This window comes from Halichoerus grypus, chromosome 9 (assembly GCF_964656455.1).
Source record: "Halichoerus grypus chromosome 9, mHalGry1.hap1.1, whole genome shotgun sequence".
Taxonomy (NCBI): Eukaryota; Metazoa; Chordata; class Mammalia; order Carnivora; family Phocidae; genus Halichoerus; species Halichoerus grypus.
The window spans coordinates 61,067,547-61,086,371 of NC_135720.1; the positions used below are offsets into that span (position 1 = coordinate 61,067,547).

General features: G+C 36.8%; 1 protein-coding gene and 1 long non-coding RNA gene across 7 annotated transcripts in view; one reads left to right on the forward strand and one right to left on the reverse strand.

The window, feature by feature from the left end:
* Window positions 1–18,825, reverse strand: part of LOC118528227 (uncharacterized) — a 938,723-nt gene that overhangs the window by 161,785 nt on the left and 758,113 nt on the right. The gene's annotated exons all lie outside the window — the stretch shown is intronic.
* Window positions 15,276–18,052, forward strand: LOC118519473 (uncharacterized). The gene is made up of 2 exons (XR_004909175.2): window positions 15,276–15,930; window positions 17,015–18,052. It is a non-coding gene; the product is annotated as an uncharacterized LOC118519473 (long non-coding RNA).

The following is an 18,825-nucleotide window of genomic DNA, read 5'->3' on the forward strand; positions in this document are numbered from 1 at the left end:
TGGCACCTGCCTGTGCCCAGTGCCTACCACACTATTCTCCCAAGTTAAGTTCCGCCTTCCTGGCTTGTCACACATAAAACAGTCAGCTTGGTAACCCCTATGGCCACAGGTCAGGTTGCAGAAAAGACCAAATGGCTGAGATCTCGAGCAAAGAAAGTGGGCAGTTCTCAGGCACACCAGCTAAATTGCTGCAGTTGTCTGCCTGCTCATACAATACTCCTGATTCCCGAGCTGTGCTGAGGGGCTGGGAGGGATCAAGGGAATCAGCATTACACTGCTAAACGTTTCTGCCTAACGCTGGCATCATTTCACATTCTTGGGAAACATATATTGCAGAAATCCAAGTATTTAAACAAGGACCCTGAAGGCCTATACTTGAAAGAAGTTGTAATAGATAAAACATGTAGGTATTCTTAAGTTTATAGACCTTTTTATTCTTTCATAGTAAAAAAAAAATATATTTAGGGATCTCTGTACCACTACCACATAGAATAAGTAAATTTCAATTAAAATAGGAGTATTAACACACCAGTCTCAACATTATCTTTAAGTAGAAAGGAAATTAAGCAGTCCACTCAAATACTCAAAGGTCAAATGACTCCAACTCATAGGTCACTTGGAAGAGCTTACTTAGGGACTTGAGAAAAGCATTTAATATTATACTTGGACTTAAAAGCACTTTCCCAAGAATAAATCACTAATATGAATCGTCCCTTCCATCACATTGGGTTACCTCTCACAAGTCAGTGCAAATGCCAAGATTTTTGCTTTGACTTTTCAGTAGTATTAGTAATACAGTATAATCACTTCTGACTGAGACTTCTCTTAGTCTTAAAAAAGTAAACCTAATTTAAGGTATTGTTGGTATATTAAAGACAAGTTAATCATAATGATGTGATTTAGAACTGGTGATTTGAAGTAACAACTTTTTCTACATCATTTTTGTAAAGGCATCTCTTGGCCTGGGGCTATGCCTGGGACTTCTACACACAGTCAGTGTAAAAACTAAGATATATTTCCCCTGAAGAATTTATAGTCCAAATATATGCCACAGATCTTCAGGAAGAGTTTAAACTATTTCAGAAGTATTACTAAAAATTTAGACAACAGTAACTGTTAAGATGAAACCTTTTGATTGCTAAGATGAAATTTTGAAGATTGATTTTTTTTTCCCCCATCATCTGAACGGTTTGGGTTATATGGAGTTAGTCAAAAGAAAGAAAGGAACATAATTCAGAGAAGGTAACTAAAACTGTGTGCACTGAACACATGTACCTTTACAACAAAGTAAATAGTAAAACTTGCAAATGCTTGGAGTCCTGAAATCAATCAAGGGAAAAGAAATAAATGATGATCTGTGGCTTGAATCTTTTACTAACATTCTACTTTTTGAAAGAAGGAGATGATAGCATTGAATGCTTACTCTCTCTTATAGTTAAAAAATGCACAACAGCATCATAATTAAAATATACATATCACTTACAATTTACTGCAATGCTAAAGTAGTCACTGGATGAGAAAAAGAGTTCCTAACCACAAGTTTAAAATCAGAACTGATGACACTAACTTGAATCGATCAGTGTTAGTTATATGATACAATAACTGAAAAGTAGTAGATACTAAAATTTGACCACAAATTCATCTAAAGAGAAGTGGCAATGGTGGAGGTCATAAAAAGTTTGAGTGAAAGATGAACAGGAGTGTGGGGACGAGGAATGTGTCAGCTCTCCTCTGGTCACTATACAAAGACTTCCTGGAAGATGTGGGGCTCCCAAAGAGAGTACACTGGGGCAAAGAGACAAGATGGAATTCTCTGTGACCACACGTGATGGGTCTGGCTGGAACAATGCTGGGAGGTGGGAGTGGAATGATAGAAGGGAGGGCAGCCAAGAAACTGTGACTGAAGTTATGGGAAGGTGTGTTCAACAAAATGGGGAACAGAGCCGAAAGGGGACCAGAGAAACCTGAGCACTGAGAACCAAAATTACAGCTTTCTGGACCAAGGAGGGGTCAGTGTCACTCCTGGTTTTGAATTTTAAAAAACTGAATTAGAAATAACAGAAATAAAAAAAAACGAGTCTGAGAATTATTCGTAAGAAATTCCCATGTAGGCAGTTTCTATTTCAAAACCACAAAATTCAGTGTTGAAAACATATAAACCAAAGGCAGATCTGTGTTTAATATATGAGCTATGCAAAAATGACTCAAATAAGAAAAAAGAAAAATGCAGGAGATTGAAAAAATGCTAAATTTGCACCCATTATACAGGACTTCCACTTGAAAGTGAAGAGCACCAATCAGATTTAGTTGTGATAGAAAAACACAAAGCATTTGTTTGCTTTTTTGATTGGTGGGTTATTTATTTATTTTATTATATGCATCTCCTCAATATTTATTATAGATACTAAACTTAATACAGCACCCAGATCTAACAGACTACTTTCCATCAGCTCAAACTGAACTATCCCATTCTGGTTTATCTCCCTCTTGTCCACATACTCAGCCTCCACTGTACTCTTTCAGTGAACTGACAGTTGGAATTCCAAAATAATCAGTTTTCTATTGTATAGAGATTTTTTTTTAAAGGGGAAAAAAGGAAAAAGAAAAGATCAAGTCATATCAACTAGATCCTTAGATTAGCAAATAATTTTTCTTTGAACATTATAAGTATACCTCCATTTTTCTTTGTATTCTTCTGTCACATATACTCATATAGAAACACATTGATAAATTAAAAATCGAGTCAGGTTTCCTGTGTTATAGACACAAAGGGCCACAACTGTCCCCTCTTTTATCTCAAGACAAGAGCTATATCAGACAATTTGTTTGGGGCTTGAGAAAGCAAAGCAACAAAATAGAAGAAAGAAAAAAGAAAAGAAGAGAAATGAAATGAAACGAGAGGAAGAAGGAGAAAAAGAAAAAGAAAACAAGAATTCTGACTACTTGATTTTATTTGTAATCAAATTATGTGCATTATATACTGGACTTATTGCATATTTACTTTTCTGAAGTTACGAGTAAAAGTGTGAATCATAGTGAAGAAATAGTCACTACGCAAATTTAAGATACTTTTATTTTTCATTAGGAAACCTAATGGAGGGGCACCTGAGTTGGTTAAGCGACTGCCTTCAGCTCAGATCATGATCCCAGGGTCCTGGGATTGAGCCCCACATCAGGCTCCCTGCTCTGTGAGAAGCCTGCTTCTCCCTCTCCCTCTCCCCCTGCTTGTGTTCCCTCTCTCGCTGTCTCTCTCCCTGTCAAATAAATAAATAAAATCTTTAGAAAAAAAAAAAAAGGAAACCTAATGGATTGAACATAGTTTCATATTTGATAAAGACTGCAGTTTGTTTGTTGAAATAAACAAGAGAGTGCAAAGGAAGGGCGGATCATATGACCAAGGCAGTGAACCGAGGTGAGCGGTGGTCTGAGGAGCGCTAGCAGGAGCGTGACTGCCACGACACTGAATTCAGGACATATTTGCCCTGCCTTGTCTTATCCCCCTTTTCTTCTAGTCTTTGATGGATATATAATAATTATATTTTATAAGAATGCCAGTGGTGACGGAAGTGCTTCTCCTAATGCAGAGGCTGTAAAGCTATCAGAAGAGCTTTAAGCAAATGTTATCTGTTTTACAGAAGAAATCAATTACCCCCAGATTGCTTAAACCAGTGACAGGCATGGTAAGGAATAAAATGTGTTAAGTAGAAAAGTTACAGCCAGCCACATGTAAGGAATTACATGATCTATGAAAGCAATCACTTGTTCAATTTACCTTCAAAACTAAAACAAGTTCTTCTGCATTGGAAATAAACATGAACCTCTCTCTGAAAAGGGAACAATTTCCAACTCAATGGAAAAAGTACTGTATAAATTTTCACTGGCAACAGTGCTATTAGGAGAACACAACCAGGTTTTCAGAGATAAAGTATGTGAACTATTTAACATACTTATTTCAAAGGAGGCATCCGTTTGTCTTCATCTTCCTGCAATTCAGAATTACGTAATTTTCCAGATATGCCTGGAATAAAAAGAGTCTGCTAGAAAATACTCCACACTTTGTAACATTCTTTATACTTATATTAAACTGCAAAGGATTTTACTCAATTAAAAATATCTTTATTATATTAAACTTTTAATATTCATCATTCTGTGTCGATAACACATATTTCATTATCTATATTAGCAAGACAAGAGTCACAAGTGGGCCTTTTTTTTTCTGCTTAAAGAAGAAAACTAAATGTCTCAAAAAGGCTCTGACAGTTCTTAGGGAGGACACCATGGTTCAGAATGCTCATCAAAGCTGTTAATCGCTCAGGTGGAGTTAGCATCCTGCTTGTGAGACAAGGTCACCATTTTCAGTTCTTTATCCTATCGGTCCTTAAGGAATTTTTGCATTGTATAATTTAATTTTTAAAACAAATTAATTCAAATCACATGTAACATAAAAAAGTAATTTCTTAATATTGCAAAACAGGAATCATCTTACCAGATGTGCCGTTAAAGACATCACGTTTCTGAGAATGTCATTGTGTGCAATGACAGCCATGACGACCGAGGCCTGCCTTGTGAAGAACTTAGGCCTCTTTTCACTTTCTTCTTTTTCAAATTGGGATGTGTTTAGGAGCATTTGCTCACATCATCTTTTAATAGAATCAGGAGTAATACACCAGCTGATGCATATCATTCTTTGACAATATTCTGAGGGAGAGTTCTATACTGATTTAATTTCCTTGGGAATAAAGTATGTACATTCAGATTTCATGCCAGCCAGTTGTCCTTAATGGACAAATGTTAATGATAAAATTTAAAGTACTATGTTTTGGGAACACCTGTAAGTTAGATTCTTTAAGAAGAATCACACTAGTAGTCTTTTATTCACTCTGCTGCAAAAAACAGTATCGTGAAAATTCCCAGATGAAAGACAACACCGCTGATGCTTTTTTTTCCTCCGCAAAATTACCAGGTTGATGTAATGGTGATGTCCTACTGATTATTCACCACAGACCTTCCAACAGATAATGCATTCTTAAAATATGAACTTGAAGCTCAAATATTAAATATGCATTTCCTCCTCCTATAGGACATGTTGAAATGCCACATGCTGTTGGTGAGAATGACCCATAAGTGTTGGATTTTTCTCCCCCTTGCTCTCCTTTTCCAGAAACAGTTAGTGTGGCGTGCAGTGAACCAAATCAACAATGTGATTCAAGCTGTCTCCGTAGCTTCTTGGCAAAAGAAAGGATAAACTATAAAAACTCCCCTCCTACAGCTTTCAGCTCTTGCTTCCCACACTTTAACATCTTCTGTCACCTCTGGCGTTGTTACTGACCCATGCTAAGCTAAACTAAAGGATGATAAGTTTGCTGCCTTTGCCCTTGTCCTGAGGGGCTGCACATTATCCTATCAAGTATCAGTAGCCATTTCTGTGGGATATTTGTCACCCCACGAAGGCCTTTGGAACAAATGAAATGGGCAGCGAATTACAAAAATGTCATTCTCTAAAGGAAATGGATGAAGGCTTTTGTTCTCTAGTAATAAATAGATGCCAAAGGCTCATAACACTATTTTTATATTAAATTTGACAGGGTTACTATTTCTAGTTCATTAAGGGAACAGCTTGAAAAGTCTTTCTTTCTGTACTTTTAAAAATAATGTTGTTTCCCTCATTTCTTCCCAGTAATAAATATAAGCAATACCTGGCAATAGATCCTGGAAATCACAGATCATGATTGATTTCAAGTTACTTTTGCTAATGATTGTTTTAAAAATGTACAAAAATCATTTTAGGGAGGGATTTTGAGATAATAAATAAATTATGTAAAGAGGTACCTGTGAATGGATTTTAAAAGTCTGATTTATACCTATTCCTCCTTTCTTTATAAATCACAAATATATTACTTCCTTTTCTCACTTTTCTCACACATTATAGTTTTACAGGGCTTCATGATAAATATGCCACGCACAAAGGTCAAGCAAAGGATAATAACTCAATTCCTTAAATGAAAGCTTCAAAGTAAATCCTCTGTGTTTAACAGCAGTATACAGGGGTCAAGATGACAATGTCCCAGACTAGAGAATAAAATGTGTTAATACCTTTGAGCCTCAGTATATTTTTAAATGGGTATACTTGAACTGACACACTTAGATGTTCTCTGAAGTGGAACTTGAGCAAGACGCATAATACAGGATAATAAATTAAATAGCACCACATATTTTTAGATAAATTTCAATTGTGCGGTTTATCAGCATTTTCATGGTTGTTCACTGTTTCTAATATAATAGCTGTATTTCTTCTGTAGCTTCACCTCCTCAATGATTTTAAAATTGAGCTACTTTTTGCTTACTAAGCTTCTTTTGTCCAACAAAATTTGTGAGACAAGGTAGTGAAAACAACTCATGGGAATTTTTACTTGACCCATTAGTATATAGATGAAGACTACCAATTATTGTAATATCCTCTTAGTGAAGATCATTTAATAGTGAAACATGTTATCTGTGTTTATCTTCAGATTTTCTGATTTTGTATTTTAAATCATAACTCTTGGGTATATATACTGCATTGTATACCTTAAGTTGAGTCGATATATGCCAATATTTTGACAGAATTGATCCGTAAAAACAGTAAAAATGGGGTAAACTAATTCTAATTTTCAATTAGATCAAAGTCATCATTTCTTGGAAGCAAATGATTTTAAAAATTCAGCTACATCTTATATATTTTCGGTGGACATTTGCTTTATTTTGTATTTTTTTTATTCCTCTTTGCTTCTCAACATGAGAACGTGTACCTGGCTTTGTGAACTCCCTGATTGTATGAGCTGTGATAAGGGGCACTTTGGGACCCAAAGGTTCTTCCAAGAACACCTAAGTGTGCCAGTCCACAACCATCCACTTAACACGTGTGCCGAAGCTCCAAGGCACTAATGCACATTTTAATCTCCAGATGAATCACTGTCATCTTGACTCCTGTGTACTGCTGTGAACCACCCAATACCCATCCTCCAGTGTCCTTTTCTGACAATTTAGTCTCCATTGCTTGCAACTAAAAAGTCTTTGTCTTTAAACATTTAAATTCCTTGACTAAATCTAGCTAGTGATTCTTGCAAGTAAGGGAGGGGAGAGTGTTTGAAAAACACAGAAGAAGGAAATGATAAGTGTTTTTTCTTTCCAAATGGAAAATGATGAATAATATGCCCTATCTTTGGATCAGAAATAGAATAGATAGGATAAATTGAAGCACGGTAGATATAGAGACTTTCATTAATAGAAAAATTGTTAAAACATTACAGTAGGTTACTCAAAGAGTTGAGTAATTTGCTTTTCTGTTGATTTTTAGAAATAGAGCAGATTCCAACCTATTTGATTCTATTTTGGTTCTGTCCCATCCAGAGAAATTAAAGCGCAGACTATATGCAATCTTTTTATCACGTAAGTACTTATTAATGAAATCCAGCTTCTATCTTTATCTGACTTCTCAAGCAAAGACATTTCTCAAAGTCCACAATTTCTCTTAATCACCAAATGTAAAGACCATGTTCAAAATAAATTGATTTTTTAAAATTTTCTTGATTTGTATTCTTTAATTTAGTCAATAGGTATAAAACTGAGCTTAATTCCCAAAATATCTTCTTCCTGATCTCCTCATTGTTACACTCTAGGAACCAGTAACTAGAAGTCCAGAGCACATCAGTGGGATTGTGGGAAAAGCCACAGGAAAAAATGCTACACTTCCCTCCAAGGGGGAAAAAAAAAAAAAAAAAAGGTTGACAATGAGCAAAAAGAAATAAGTTCCCCCACCTACTGGTGAAACTGAAGATTGTTTAGCCACATTCGAGCTAGAGGCTTCAGAGTAAGTAAACCAAACATAAAGCTAAACATACTAGCAACAATTTGGCAGCCTGTGGCCCACATAAGAATAGGAGAAGAGCAAACAAGTGTGTGGCTGCTTCAAAGCCATGGTGGCCTAATGGAAAGAGGTTCTAGACACACAGACACCTTAATCTAGGTGATGGGCTCACCAGCACTCAGAAACATAGGATCTGGCAGAACCAGGCAGGGGGTGGAGGCGGGATGGTGTATTTTAGCAGTTCTTCGATAATTTATTGAACTAATGATATTTTTATGAATTAAGTTACTCTGGGGTAAGAGTACCTGCCTTTATATGCCCATATTTTGGGAGAGAGGGGAGCAGGAAAAGTTATAAGATGGCAACCTGGGAATATTTTATGCATCACTAAGGAAATTTACCGCCCAAAGGCCGAATCATTTCTATCAGAAGCACTTGTGGCACTTGAATATTCAATTTCACCAAGTCACTAGTTAGTCACTCTTCCATATAAAAGAGGGAGAAGTATTTGAAAAGCATAAAAAAATAAGAATAATTTTGAGTGTGAAGAGTCTGAAGAACTAAATTTCTAGAATAATCAAATCAAACTTAAAGAAGAAAATGCATTTCTTTTCTCTCTCTCTCTTTTTTAAAGAAACGAAATGCATGGTACATAAAAGAAGAATTTCTTTAATAGAAAAGTGTTAAACCATTGTTGTAGGTTACTCAGAGTTTGAGTATTTCCTTTTGGATTGACCTTTAGAAATAGAGTAAACTTTGTTCTATTTAGTCAATTCTCTTCTGTTTTGTTATTGGCACCTCCCTTTTCAATTCCTGTCCGGTCATGTGACCAACACTCTTGATTTTGACTTTTTGGTATTTCTAGCATTCATACATAATTTTAAATTTCAGTTGTTTCAAGAAAATTTCAGTTGCTTCCATTATGGTTTGGGCCCTCACAATCTCTCTTCGATATAGATTGCTACCAAATGAAAACAAAACTAAAACATTTTTAGAATTGGTTAGGCTTACCTTCATTCTCTCACCACCTCTATTTTGAGCTATTGTAAACGAGACTTTGTAAAATCACAACCCCCCCCTCCTATCCCAACAAGCCTAGAAGCAGGATAGCACAGGATTCACATTGCTGCCTCTCTCACTTGCTCTGTGAACTTGGCCAGGTTGCTTTAAATCTCTAAGACGCAGTTTTCATATTCAGACAAGCAGGACTAATTATAGTATCTCCTTCAAACAGCAAATATTTTGAAAACACTTGAATTTTTTGCAAAGTTTTCCTAAACTATTTGTCATTAGTATGTTCCCCTCCAAAAAAGAGACTTTTGGCAAATATGTTTCCAAACAACATCTAAATAATATGAAATGCAAAATTGTGTTATCCATTGAGTTTGCTAACATTTAGAGCACGTATTCAATAATATTTAAAACACTATTCTATTTCCAAAGTGATTTCTTTTTCTTCATAAGAAGCATTGTATACACTAGTTTTATCATTTCATATTTGTCCATGTACCTATTTATACATATAGATATACTTCATACTTGTACATATATTTACATCATATTACATACATATATATGTACAAGTATTCATATATTTATACAAACATACATGTATAAGTGGTTTGTAAGTGTAAGTGATTTAAAATCACTTGTATATTGAAAATGGATCTAGGTTTTTTTTCTATAAATCATTTTCTAAAACCATGGGACTAATCGGTGTTTATGAAATATGGGACTCGTTTTGACTAAGACATCAAGCGTTAGTGAGATACTCTAAACCTAGCTACTTTATTTTTTTTCAAGATTTTATTTATTTATTTGAGAGAGAGCGAGCGAGCGAGAGCACAAGCGGTGTGAGAAGCAGAGAGAGAAGCAGACTCCCCTCTGAGAGGGGAGCATGATGTGGAGCTCCATGTGGGGCTCTATCCCACGACTCTGGGATCATGACCTGAACCAAAGGCAGACACTTAACCAACTGAGCCACACAGGTGCTCCTATGCAGATGCTTAACAGACTGAGCCACCCAAGTGCCCCTAAACCTAGCTACTTTAAATGCCTTTTTTATAGCAGCGTTAATATCATTGTTGTTAAGAACACAATAACCACCACATTTACTCATTCCTGAGGAATAATCATGAAGGTTGATTTTCATTGCCATTTTAATTTTCAGATGATAATATTAAAGTACAATCAAAAACTTGTGCTGTTACCATCTAGTAAAATAAAATGTAACTTTAACACATAATGCATGATTTTAAAAGGGAAGTAAACTGCTTTTAAATGGCTCAGTTTATATTGATAAAAGTTGGCACAAATGACTAATCTTTGTAAAGTTTATTTTCCAAATTTAACTTTGAGCAGCCACCCAGCAACAATTGCTGGTTAAAAATTGCTTTGCAAAAATCACCCATAAAATGTGTATTATATATACATTTAATATAAAGATAATTCTTCAAATCATAATATATTAATTAGCTATATGATATAGCAAGCCACCATCAGATTACTTATTGAACTAATTTATTTTGCACAGTGGCAGCTAATTTAAAAGAAGCATTCTCTTTTCAAGCTTGTTTTTAGCAATTGTTAAGTAAAAATGATTATTCTGGGATTTGAAAACAATCTTTGTCCCTATTTCTCTCTCTTTCTGAGGGACAATTTGTGATACTTCTACCTTTGGTGGACAGAGATAGAAATCTATAAAAAAGATAACTTGAAACTGGATGATGAAAACCCATCCAAAGAAAAAAGTGAATTCTACTTTCCAAAATTAGCATCAGATTTTCATCTCTTTATGCCCTTTTCAGGATCCTGTTGAAATCAGTGGGAGATCTATGAGTTAGGTGGGAAAGAATACACCTTAAGTATGTTGCTGGGATATACTCAGTGCAAATAAATGGAAACTGAATCCCACTGCTACAGGCCTATGTGCTTGTGTCCACACTCATGTATTCTGAAGAAACAAATATTCCACTCATCCAGCAGACCAGAGAGAGAACAAAGAAATAAGGGACCTTGATCCAAATAATAAAGTGGCTTTAACCAAGCTATTATGCATGATGGGAAAAGTATTTATATGGTTAGTAATGTATTTTGAGACTGATACAAAAATGGCCCTGAAGAGGCTCACTGAAAAAAATAACAAGTGACTCAGTTGTGTTAATGCTAACAACTTACACCAGGAACAAAACTGCCACAGAGCACAACCCAAACCTGCAGAAAATAAAACTATTCGAAAGTTACAGCAGATATATTTCACAAGACATTCTAATAAAATAATGATATCCATAGTCCAAATATACCAATGGGTTCAACAGTGGAAGTGAAAAATCAAAGTGATGGAATGAAATAGGAAAAATCTTTATTAAAATTTGGTTCTGGTATGCATAAAGTCAAATATGTTCCAATTCAACTAGCATTATCTGTCCTTGCCAATCTGCGATCACCACTAACAACAGTATAGCTCTCAGATTCTCACCACAAATTACTCAGGGATAAACAAATGTATTGAATCCAACAGACATTTGCCAAATTAGAAGATATTTGTCTGCGTGAGATGTGCACCTTGCTTAGTTTTCAAATAATGGAAACCTGTTAACTCCACAGGCAAAGCTCTGATCAAAATTTCTGTTATTATAGATTTACTGAACATTTATTTTGTGCCAGGCACCATTCAAAGCCCATAGGTAAACTCCATATGGTTAATACTCTAGTTCTACCAAAAATTCATGGAAATTTACCTATAAAATCAATTTCTGAAGTCTAGGATGCTCAGTGATGATTTTTAGCCTCAGGTACACTGGTCACCCAAACCATTTATACCCTATAATAGAAGCATTTATGCATTCTTCACAGATAAGGATCTAATTCTAGTTAATGTATTCAGGAATATTGAAATTCATTAATTCTCTTCTGGTTTAAATTTTTATTCTCTTATGTAAAAAATGTTGCCTTTAGGCCCTCAATTTAATAGAAACTATTTAAACTTCACATATACATATGTTTCCTCTTTCTGTTTTGTGTTTTACACTAAAACAGAGATAAACAAAATATTTTGGAATTAAACAAATGAAAGTATGAAGTCCAAAAATGTAGGTAGAAACACTATTACTGAGTTATCTGGTGTTTTCTTTTTTTTTCCCTTGCTGGAGTTATTATTTCAATTTCATACTTTGATATTGGGGTATAGAAACTATTCATAATAAAATGAAATGAATGAGGTAATAATAGAGTTGATAAATTAATTTGAATAAGAAATAGGCTGATGTTCTCATGTGACTTGAACAATACACTAACTTTATTGAAAATTGCAAGAGAAGATATCCAGAATGTTTTAGAAAGTGGTAATATCCTTGAAATGATCATATAACCATGCAAACGGGTGGCTGTCACCTACAAGTTTAAACTTAAGATAAGATGTTATCATCAACCTCATACACATTACTAAATATTTAATGATTTAGGAGGGCATGGTCTTTCATATTCTTTTAACAGGGCAGAGGCCTTATTTTTGTTTTTCTGTTATTTCATAGGTACTAAGAGGTCAATCATATAAGAAGAAAATTATTTCCCCTTCATCTGTTCATATCTAGAGGAAAATTATATGGTAAAAGCAAGGAACCAAAATAGAAAGAAGAAAAAAGGATATGTATATGTTGTATATGAAGAAAATAAAAATATAAACAAGATGTTCAATAAGTCTTCATAAATCAAAGATCTTGGTTAGCTTACCCAGTTCTCATTTTCCTTTCCTTTCTTTCCTTTCTTTCATTGTCAAAATGATTATCTACAATCCCTAGGCATCCATATCTCTCACTTCTTATTTTCTACTTGGAACCTAGCTAGCTAGCTACTTGCCATACATTAAAACTTTGCATTCTACATTTATAGAAAAACTTATGCTTTCACTTGCCATTCTCAAGTCTGATATTTCGCACACTCACACACACACACACACACACACACACGTACCCCTCCTCAATGAAGTTGAAGTAAAAATAGAAAAAATACAAATAATAACACTTCCCAGATTATACCAAAAGCAACAGTGAAATAACTGGATTTCTTTAACAGTAACCTACAACTGCCTCTCTTATCCCTTTCAAAAGAAAATTCACAAAGGGGATTTTCCATATGTTGTCTAGCCTCATGAAGTTATTCAATAAACTAAAAAAGAATCAGCTCATGAATAGTTTTGAAAAGAGCACAGTGATTTTGCTGGGGAAACATTAGCACCAGGACCTTTCAAAACAGCAACAAGTAGAGAAGCACACAGAGGATGCCATTCGTGGCCTTGTCTAGGCTCTTTCAAGACAACCTGCAAGGCATGAGATTTTAGACATGAAACTGTTCAGCTGAATATCGGAAATGACTGGAATGGTCCTGCTCCTGGGAGTTCTGGCTCTCTGAGCAGCTCATTTCACCACTGCATTGCTTGTGGGCTTCCCATAGTGCCTGGCACAAAATAAATGCTCAACAAATCTATGATCACAGAAATTTTGATCAGTGCTTTGCCTGTGCAGTCATCAAGTACTAGCTCTGTAGTCAATAACACTTTGCTTGGTGTGGAATAATTCAGTTATCACCTTCACAAACCAGAATATGCCCAGAGCAACTGAAGCCCTGTAACTCTGAGAGGTCTGATTACAAACTAGAATGCTTTGAGAATCTCGAAGAATGTTCAGTCTCTTTATTAGAACAGCTTTCTCCTCTTAGAAAAAGAAAGAAAGAAAGAAAGAAAGAAAGAAAGAAAGAAAGAAAGAAAGAAGAAAGAAAGAAAGAAAGAAAGAAAGAAAGAAAGAAAGAAAAAGGGAAGGCGCTATGTAATAAACTAATTCAGAAAAAATAAAGACGGAGGCAAGGCAAACATAAAACAAAGAGAACATATGGTATTTTACATGATATATGCTGATATTTTACCTGTCTTCTATTATTCATCTTTCTTCCAGATTTACATATTTCTCCATTTATACATAGGGAATTGAGGATTTTAAAAGTTTTTCCCTGCCCTAATAGATGCAATGACGTTTGGGATTCTGATTATTATTATTGTTGTTATTATTATTTAAGATTTTATTTATTTGAGAGAAAGAAAGAGAGAGAGCAAGTGGGGAGGGGTGTGCACAGCAGAGGGGCAGAGGGAGAAGGAGAGAGAGTATCTCAAGCAGACTCTGTGCTGAGTGCAGAGCCCAATTCGGGGCTGGGGCTCAATGCCACAACCCTGAGATCATGACCTGAGCTGAAATCAAGAGTCAGTCGCTTAACCGACTGCACCATCCAGCCCCTCTGATTATTCTTTAAGAAGAAATTTATCAGAAGGAATTTTGCTCTTCCACCAATAGAATTCCTACTGCTGTTTGATTAGTTTCTTGGAAGAAGCCTGCCATTCTGATGCAATCTTCTCCATTTCCATGTTTTCCCAAGCATGGACATTGTGAGGTAGGGTAGCAGAGGCAGCCCTACTGTTAAAGCTAAAGTTGATGTTAAAGTACAAAGAACGAACTTTAAATTCTCCCTAATATTAAGAACAATGAGATTAAATACACTAATTTTTTTTTTCTCTCTCTCTGAATCCTAGTGTTTCTAAATTCTACTTTCCAAGTTTGGGGGAATTAAAAAAAAAAAATCTCATTTAGGCTATCAACTATCCTAACTTCTATTTTTTCAAGATCTGTTTACCCGTAGGCTGGATTACAGAAAAATGCAAGTAGAAAAAGAAGAAATGCGAGTTTTTATTATTAAAAAAACTTAATAAGAAATTCCCTAAGTAAATGGGTTAGCCTTTTCACACCCTAAAGGATGAGCAGCTAGCTTTCCTGCTCACTAATGAGCTACTTTTGACCTAACTAAAACCATTTCAGGACCAGTTGTGTCTACTCATTCACAAAGGCCTCCCCCACCCCCATACCATTTCCATCCAATGGGCCGTCTGCCTGATCTGCATGCAATATTGTCCGCCAGCATGAACGATTTACAATGGGCACTTTATTTCTGTAATTTCAAGGGAAAAGGAGAGTGAGAAACAACTACTGATGCAAAATATCATTTTTTCCTTTCTAATGGATGAGCAGGAGATTTCTGAAAAGCTGTCCAGGGTGCCTGTCAGAGCTGGCAAAATTTCTGACCCAGAGAAATATATTCACGAACAGGCCCTGTGATTATGAGTTACAGGCCCCTTTGGAGCAAGCTGCTTAGAGAAGCACCAGAGAAATTATAAAACTAGTCTAAATACTTGGCACATAGAACTCACCATTCATACGTACATACGATTTTGCACGGAAGAAAATATATAAAATTCTATGTTCTGAATTAAATTTAAAAGAACATATATGGAATATATGTTATATGAGAACTCTACAATGAAACCCTATTTCAATAGATGCCAAAGGGCTGGAAATCAGGAAATGGATGTAAATTAGATCAGACTTTGGCACCTTGCAAATCCATATTCCCATCAGCCCCAATCCTTGTGCTCCAATTTAACTTGATTCTGAAGATCCTCTTTGTGGTCTGATTTGGAACCTATTACCTCTCTTTTGAAAGGAGTACAATAAGGGAGGAGAGCAGGAATATGTGAAGAAAGGTAACAATAATTCACTTGAATTAAGGGATCATTTTGCTTCATGTTCCCTTTCAGTCCCTCCTGCCCTGCGTAGATCTTGGCAACGGTTGCTGTTCCGGTGCCAATTTAGCGGAGGCCGTGGGCACCGTGCTGGAGCGGAGAGGAACAGCATAATGTCTCCAAACGGAAACTGTTTGTCAAACACCAGAAGCCAACAGAGTGAATTAGGAAACCAGGGGTTAAAACAACTGTGATGATTCAAATCGGCGCTTTGTTCTACACGGGATTTCTCTGAACAAGGGCAGTTCAGCAGCCTGGTCCCCTGCGAAGACTCGCAACTTGGGCATAACTTTCCTCTAGGCGGTCTCTCAGAGTGCTGTTCACTTTGCGGAACTGAAAAGAGTGTCTCCAGTAAGTGAGGAGTTGTGCACTTCGCAAGGTATACGGGATCGGCACAAGATTATTTACAAGGACTGGACATGAAAATGATGAAGGCAGTATTTATACAATTCCCATACACAGAGTAAGTTTCTTGGACAAAAATCAGTTAAAGTGGCAATTTGGCATCCTGTGGTAGAAACATCTGGTTGGTTGACTACAATTTCACTTGTGAATCAGCAGTTTTGGCACTGTACACACACAATCAGAGATTAATTTTATGACGTTATCCGAGCTTATTTGTGCTTCGTTTTAAAACTTTGGCAAATGCCCAAGTGTGATTGGGGGATGATACAATGATAACTTGGTCTAGTGAGTAAATTGTGTTAATACTAATGGGATAAGTAATTTAAATAGCGATTTCTGTCATATTTACAGTCTGCAGAGTACCTCTATAGCTATTATATCATTTGGTTCTCATGAGGACTCTATAAAGTAGACAAGGGGGATAGTTTCAATTTCACAGTTGAGGAAAGGGAGGCCAAGGAAGTTACCTGGCCCGAGGTAACTTTTCAAACCGGAACTTTAATTCAGATCATCTGATTCCAGTTCCAGTGCTAATTTGCAGCTCATGAAGAGAGAGTGCTTTAATGCCTGGTCAGGCTTGTTGCTTTTGGTTCAGAAGTGGGGAGAGCTAGAGAGAATGAAATGCATCCTCACAATTCTGAATCTGTTGTAGAATAACAGTGTGTGTTTGTGGATATTGATAGAGACAGTCCGCATGTATGGTAAGCGTGCACATTTGCATTTTGTGTGTAACCATGCCCCACAGATAGCAATCAGCATTCATTTGACTTCTGTGGTTGAAAATGCATTGGTAACTCTGGTCTTAGTCACTTTTTACGTGCCCTAGAACAGTGGAGGTACTCCTTAGTTAGCTGTTACCATTACCTTATTATCTTTTAAGAAGACCTAAAATAGTAGGGTTGAACAGATAGGTGTTGTTCACAGTGCCAAACCACACCACCGTCATTGTCAAGAGTGCCCTGGATAAGAGACAACGCTCAGTGTCTATCGCATGTGAAGCTGGCTTTCGGATTCTCAGTTTTCAGTTTGAAAAAGAAGGTGGACCGTCTCTTTATTTCAATGTGTTTACGAATGTACCGTTTCCATTTTAACAGATTCCAAAATATCCCACCTCCTTTCTTTTTTTTTTTTTTTTGAGGCAGTATTGGCGTGGCATTCTGAACATGCTGTGAAACTCAGACGGAGTGGAAATTTAGTTTGCTATCGGCTAATAACTTCTTCCTAGCAGTTCAACCTAAAATTCAGGAAATTGACTCTTCCCATGTGTGTGCCCAGGAGCACTTAAAAAGAAGCAGTACCTGTGCATAACGGGAAAGAAGGAGATAATGGTAAAGAATACGAATGCCACAGAACACGGTGAGATGCATGGGCTTGGTTTTCAGTTCCTGCCATTTTTTCACATTTCAGGAGTAAAACAAAGAACAAGCTAACAGCAAGAGATTAATGCAAAAAAGGTGGCTCTTCCCCAAACATTCTGCCTTTTTATCCTACTGTCTGGAAAATGAATCGAGGCTTCCGAAACCAGCAGTGCCTTTGCATTTCTCTTCATTAGGAAGTGTATTTGTAAAACAAGCTCCAAATTTTTGCCATTCATGATTCCTGGTCACAGGGTGAGATTCTTCCGTGACACAATCTTCAATGTATATGAGCCAGAGGATCATTTCTCATCCCGGGCTCCCGACGTAGTGAAGGCGCAGCTGAAACCACCCCTCCCACACTCTCCACTTCAACAACAGCAGCTCATTATCAGAAGCACGTTGCAAAGGGCGGTGCAGGCAAAAAATCAATCTGATTGCCCGTATAGCTCTGCAAAATCATTCCAGGGAAGAAAAAAGAAATGTGGGAGAGGAAGGGAGAAAAGGGGCTGGGAGGTGGGAAGGAGCAGGAGTGAGGACACAAGCCCTCACAGGCCCATAAGGACTGAAGTTTAATGGCTGAGTGCTTGTTTTGAACTGTGACCTGAGGTTTGGCTGGGCACTAACAGTGGCATGCCTCATCAGCCACTGTCATAGCCACCCCAGGGTATACCTCCAGCAGGGAGTCAGCTCCGTATCCTGAATTCTCAACTACCAGCTACCCACTGCCTCCTTCGCACGCACTGCTGAGACCCTGCCGAGAAATCAGCATGCAACCCAAGGAAGCATCCTTTCCTCTGGAATAAAAATTAATATTACTTGTCATATTTCATGTCTGAGCTCTTTTCATGCTTTATCCTCTGGTAATGAGGGCTAAATTACCAATATTAGTAGATTTTCATGGCTAGCACAGAAAGAGCTGTTACCAGAATAAATGTTTGCCTTGCTTCTGTTGGACACAGGCTCTGCTAATGCAGCTTTGCTAATTATTTCTAAATAGGCAATAATCTGCATCCCCTAGTGCTGGATAGTGGATTGGCCACGTACCTGCTATTTCCCTTATTTACATGTTTTACAACTTTATCAACTACACTAATTACACTCTGAGCACTGTTTAAAATTTTCTGTTAATAGAGATACAATGATGCACCAGAGGATGTGTATTTATGCCATAATTACGCCTCTGTTCCTACGATGCAGTCTCCAATTAGCTGTCTACGGTGGCACAAGCAGCTGCCTGATATTCTAAAGCAGTGAAACATCTGCACGGCGGATGATACGCTCACATGGATTTTTTTTTTAAGCCTGGAAATTTACACCCAAGGGAGTGCAGACAAATAGGAGCCTGTCATGTGTGGGGATGATTAGAAATCCTCACCATGGCAACATTGGGAGCAGCCATGTCACAGAGTGAGGGGACACATGTCTAGATGAAGGCGCTAAAAACATTTGCCATTTTTTTTTTTAGCTTCAGTCTTCCAAACTTCCCTCCCTCCCCCTTTCTCTTTTTCATATTCTTCTCTTTGCATCTAAAGCCAACCAAAACAGCAGGTGAAAAGGCCAAAGTCTGCAGCCATGCAAGGCATATGACGCCCGGG